The sequence below is a fragment of the Zingiber officinale genome, chromosome 6A (assembly GCF_018446385.1).
Source record: "Zingiber officinale cultivar Zhangliang chromosome 6A, Zo_v1.1, whole genome shotgun sequence".
Lineage (NCBI taxonomy): Eukaryota > Viridiplantae > Streptophyta > Magnoliopsida > Zingiberales > Zingiberaceae > Zingiber > Zingiber officinale.
The window spans coordinates 14,976,421-14,981,948 of record NC_055997.1 but is presented as its reverse complement, the minus strand read 5'-3'; the positions used below and the strand labels follow the sequence as shown (position 1 = coordinate 14,981,948).

General features: G+C 38.4%; 3 non-coding genes and 2 pseudogenes across 3 annotated transcripts; 1 reads left to right on the top strand and 4 right to left on the bottom strand.

Moving 5' to 3' along the window:
* The first annotated feature begins 1,189 nt into the window (after positions 1 to 1,189).
* LOC121993747 lies at positions 1,190 to 1,866 on the top strand (annotated as a pseudogene).
* A 934-nt stretch (positions 1,867 to 2,800) lies between these two features.
* Positions 2,801 to 2,877, bottom strand: LOC121998973. Its single transcript, XR_006116749.1, has one exon. It is a non-coding gene; the product is annotated as a small nucleolar RNA Z105 (small nucleolar RNA).
* A 52-nt stretch (positions 2,878 to 2,929) lies between these two features.
* Positions 2,930 to 3,019, bottom strand: LOC121999018. Its single transcript, XR_006116786.1, has one exon. It is a non-coding gene; the product is annotated as a small nucleolar RNA SNOR75 (small nucleolar RNA).
* Positions 3,020 to 3,095: 76 nt separating this feature from the next.
* On the bottom strand, positions 3,096 to 3,185 carry LOC121999015. Its single transcript, XR_006116783.1, has one exon. It is a non-coding gene; the product is annotated as a small nucleolar RNA SNOR75 (small nucleolar RNA).
* Positions 3,186 to 3,260: 75 nt separating this feature from the next.
* On the bottom strand, positions 3,261 to 3,345 carry LOC121999019 (annotated as a pseudogene).
* Positions 3,346 to 5,528: the final 2,183 nt, after the last annotated feature.

The following is a 5,528-nucleotide window of genomic DNA, read 5'->3' as shown; positions in this document are numbered from 1 at the left end:
TCCTGATGCGTGTAAAGAAGATAATATGCGCCCTTTATTTACGCTTCCTCTCTCATTTTTCTTCGCCATCAACTGATATGGAGGAATTGTTAATCTGACATATAATATGTTTTATTCCATCGAATGATACAGAGAATCAAGGTTAATCTCGTTAACCTCATATATACTATATTTTATTCTTCTCATACATCTTTAGAATGTTTTACATTCATGACAAAAATATTGTGAAAATTTCAATATTTTTTAATAAAATATTATGGACATTTTCGTAAAAATAAAAAGTGATATTGAATTAAAAAACTATTCAATATTATGTTATATTTATATATTCACATTTTTTTCCAATGAAGTTAGGAGAATGAAACTTAGGAGACATCATTTTGAAGAAAAGGTAAATTATCAAAATTAATTCTAACGGTTTGAACCTGAACCAGTTGGATAAAAAAGATCCGGTAGTGATGAAAGTATCTGGAAGCTTCCTCTGCCCTAAACATCGAGGAACACGTGCTCGATCGCTCCTCATTCACAAATCTATTTCACCTTCATCTCCTTCCTCGATTTGCGACTGTTCAAAGTCTCTCTTCGTCTCGTCTTGATCGGTTTCAGTTCCAGGTGTAGGATCAAAAAGAATTTAGATATATCCATAATTTCATGATATTGTCCACTTTGGACCTAAGCGCTCATGGTTTTACTCTTGAGTTCTATCAAAAGGTCGCATGCCAATAGAGATATCTTTCTCTTATAAACTCATGATCTTTCCAATGTGTTTTCAATGTGAAACCATATTTGCAACCTTACAATCCCAACACCAGGTACTCCTTGTTCTCTACTCTCGCTATCGATTAGGTTTTTGTTTGTGATCTCGTGAGATTTTTTTTGTGGGTGAAACTCACATATTTGCCCTCTTTCGTGTCTAAGATTCGTTTGTGTCATCAAGTTCAACCCTAGAACGATAGAAGATACAAGTATTATAATTTAGGAATTATGATCTCGCAAAGGATTCTTATTAGATCATTCGATTCTGATTCCGCGTTCGCGAATATATGTCAAGGTTTGGTTGTTCGATGATTCATTGAATCCCCGTCGAATAATTTGTTGAATCAGTGTTTTCAGTTCCCATCAGGCTGTGTTGTACTACCTCATTGTTGATTGTTTCTTTTCTTCTCGTTTTGCAAGTTTGGCTTCATAGATGACAATTGGAATTGGGGAGTCGTCGTCTTCATCTATTGGGGATCCGCAGAACTCTTCCTTCAGCGAAACAGTGGCAGCAATGATGCAGGAAGCTTTGAATGCAACATCTGCTTCAAGCTGGCCCAGGACCCTGTGGTGACCCTCTGCGGTCATCTCTACTGCTGACCCTGCCTCTACAAATAGCTCCATGGTCACGTTTAATCTTCTGAATACCCTATCTGCAAGGCCATTGCCGAGGAAGAAAAGCTAGTGCCTCTCTATGGCCGAGGGAAGAGTTCCAATGACCAATGGTCAAAAACGTCACCTGGTATGAACATTCCTCACCGCCCATCTAGGCAAAGGCCCACAACGGCACTGCCGCCCGACCTGAACAACTTCCACCATGGGAATCCATGGTTCATGGGTGGATCTCCGGTGGCCAACACTAGTTTGGTAACTACACATTCTCTGCTGCCATCGGTGGCTTGTTCCCACTGCTTGGCTTTCAAGTTCATGGGTTCCCCTTTGCCATTGCTATTTCTTATTGGCGCTCTGGTAATTGCTAGCCTTGTTTGGTTCCAGCCAGTTTGCTATCTGGAGGACTGTCATTGTTGCCATGTTATCATGAATTGCTGCTGTTGGTGTGCTTGCTAGGTTGATTGTGAATAGAATCCCATTGAATTAACAAATCACAACTGTTTAATTGTTCTTTCTTGGTACTTTTGATAATGCAGATCATCTTTCTCATAAGATGTTATTACTTGTTGGTTCTCTAGTAAGTTGGAATTGCAAGCCAATAATATGCATTCTGAATTCATTTTACAATATTTTAGTCGCTCGGAACCAAGTCATCTTACTTCGGATCATGATCGAGGTCTTCAATTGGTCCTCCCTCATATTGATTCTGTTATACATAGATATTATTGCTAATTTGATTTCAAGATTATTTATCTTAATTGGAGATTTGGTGATATTAGACCCCCTTTCAGATCGTGTTGTAAAATCTTTCAACAATTTGTTTCTCATGGTGGACTATATTTGCTCTTCTTCTAGTTAACTTAGTACAATCTCAAGATAAATATTGTGTAGCCACAACTGTATGGCTTGGCACCGTCGAGGCATCGATGCAACTACATTAGCTATAAAGACACTAATCTGAAGCACAAAACAGAAAAAACTTGCTTGATTCAGCTAGTTGGCTCAATTTGTTGGCCTTTTAGCAAGCACAATCTGTTCTGACTTCACATCATTTTAGAGCACATTTGGTTTGACAGGTTCATTTGGTTCGCTTGCGTCCGTTTGGATCATATAAAAGAAAAACTATTTTAACAATAACAAAACAACAATAAAACCTAATCGAAACTCCATCGATTGATTAGCACTCACTAGCCAATTTATTCTTTTTATCTCCATCAATTAATGATGAAAGAATTAAAGATCAATTAATACAAATACAAACACATCAATTAATGGATTCTTGATAAAACACTATCCGCAATCAGATTTTGTAGACAGCGAGCTATAAGAAAACTCAATAGAAATCATAACATGACGAGCATGATCGGACAACAAATATAATAGAGAATGGAGAACAACAATCTACATTGCTGAAGAAAACTCGGATTAGCATTCAGAATGAGTAGGAGGTTTAAATTCTGTCAGATAAAAAAATTCTCAGAAATGATATGAGATTCATCATAATGCCAATCAAAATGAGTATGAGATGCAATTTGAACGAAAAAGAAGAAAGAGATAGGACTTCTTTCAGACAAATGCCTCGATTCGTCCTCATGTTGAATGGTATGGACTAAATCGGACTCGTCATCTATCATTTATCTCATCAGCAAGAAATCCAAAGATTGAGAATGAACCGAAAATAGAATGTGAGATGAAATTAGAAAGAAAAAGAAGAAAAGAGACGAAATTTCTTTCAAACAAATGCCTCGATTCGTCCTCATGTTGAATGGAATGGATTAAATCGGACTCGTCATCTATCATTTATCTCATCACCAAGAAATCCAAAGACTGAGAATGAACCGAAAATAGAATATGAGATCAAATTAGAACGAAAAAGGAGAAAGAGATAGGATTTCTTTCAGACAAATGCCTCGATTCGCCTAATGTTGATTGGAATGGATTAAATCGGACTCGGTTATTTATCATTTATCTCATCGACCGAAAATAGAAACGGAAATATCGATCGAAGACTACACGGGTGGAGAAGGGAAGAACATAATGTACTGCAGCGGCGCTAACTTTACACCCGCAGCGATGGGCAATTAACACATGGGAGTTCGCTATTATTTATACATAGAGCTAGGGTGTCCAACTCTCATTTTTATGAAAATGCCCTTTGTTTTTTTCCCTATCAATTGGGCTTTAATTTGTACGGCCCAATTAGGACTTTGACGGAGGTTGCAATGCCGCCCAAAATGGCCGGTGAGCTCTAATCGACCGTCATCTCATTTAGTTGACTGTGGAACGATTGTTCTCGTAGAGACGCTGTGGAACGATCATACTATTTCTTTTGCAAACTGTCTTCAATAGAGCACAGATTTCTTGGACTACTTTTTTATGATTCAAGGGATGTGTCACTCACATTTGTGGTCGGATCACGGCCGTGATCCGGCCGCAAATAGTTGCGATCCCTTCTTGGGTTCACCGTCCCCATCAGGTTATAGTTTTTATTCGGAGCGGACGGAGGCCAGTGGTGGATAAGTGGTCAGGTTATTGGGTGTCGAGCGAGGGTGTCCTCCGGACGGCCTCCGGTCGCCCACTCCGAACAAAAACTATAATCTGATGGGGACGGTGAACCTAGGAAGGGATCGCAACCATTTACGACCGGATCGCGACCGCGATCTGATCTCAACCATTTGCGATCGGATCGCGACTGCGATTGGATCGCGACTGCGATCTGATCGCAAATTCGAGTGACACGTCCCCTGAACCACAAAAAGTGGTTCAGGAGATCCTGCCGCTCTTCGATAACATCCTTTAATAGATTTATTCAAATAAATTTTTTAATTTTATTTTTTAAAAAAATAAATTTTAGACTTTTTCTTTTTTTCTAGATAAGTTTTAATAAAACATTTTCTCTTGAAAATATATTTTTATTTTATTTTTATTTTATACCTTTTCTTTTGAAAAGGTAGTTTATGTCACTATTTAAAGAGACGTTATGTAATTTTGAAGGACAAGTAATTTTCCTTTTAATTAATTAATTTCATTTAATTATTGGAGGTCGATCCCCTCGAAGTGATCACCCTATCCCCTTTTCATTTTTCTCTTTTGATTTTTCCATGTGATAGACCCCCGGGTTCCTATCAACTTGGTATCAGAGCACGTTCACTTCTTCATCGCCTTATAGTATTTCGCAGTAACTTCAACAAGTGCATGGTCTTAACCCGACTTCAAGAAAAGAAAATTCACTCTGACATGATGATCGGAGACTCTCATCCTGATGCCAAATGTGCTCTGGAATTTGAAGCTAAGCACGAGACAAGGATGGATAAACTCGAAAAAACTTAGGCATCATTGGTCACAATAGTGCAAAAATTGAAGGATCGTTTAGAAATAGATTCCAGCTCAAGCATACTAATCAAAAAGGGAATAAATCAGCAGTCTCGACAGCAACAATATGACCAAGGAGCGAACTCAAATGAAGATCGAGAGAACAACCATCCACATATGAAGGTGGAATTTCCTTGCTGGGAGAACAATGATCCGATTGGATGGATTTCAAGGCCTAAAAAATATTTTCGCTTCCACAGCACATCGGACTATGCAAAGGTAGAACTAGCATCTATAAACCTCGAAAGCGATGTCATCCAATGGTATGACTGGCTTGAAGCATGCCATGAGCCTCCAAAATGAGAGGAATTCAAAGAACTCATCAATCAATTTGCTCCCTCCGGTTATGAGAATGTTGATGGAGAATTAGCCAAAATTCGACAGACTTCAACCATACTAGAGTACCAAGAACAATTCGAGCGACTCTTTAATTGAACTCGTGATTCGTCAGAAAAACAACTATTAGACACTTTTATTAAAGGACTTCGCCTTGATATACGATGAGAAGTAAAAATGAATCAACCCCGCACCATGAAGTCTACCTTATCCTTTGCATGACTACAAGAAGAGAAGATCAATGAGGAAGGAAGAAGAAATAACAAGGTAATTCATGAAAATCCATTACATTATTCAACACCCCGTAGATTGACAAAAGAAGAGATCAAGGAAAGGATGACAAAGGGATTATGCTGACATTGCGATGAAAAGTAGCACCGTGGTCGTCAATGCAAGCAAAAGAGGATACTGATGATTGAACCAATAGAGAACTCTGAGGAAGAAGATGATTT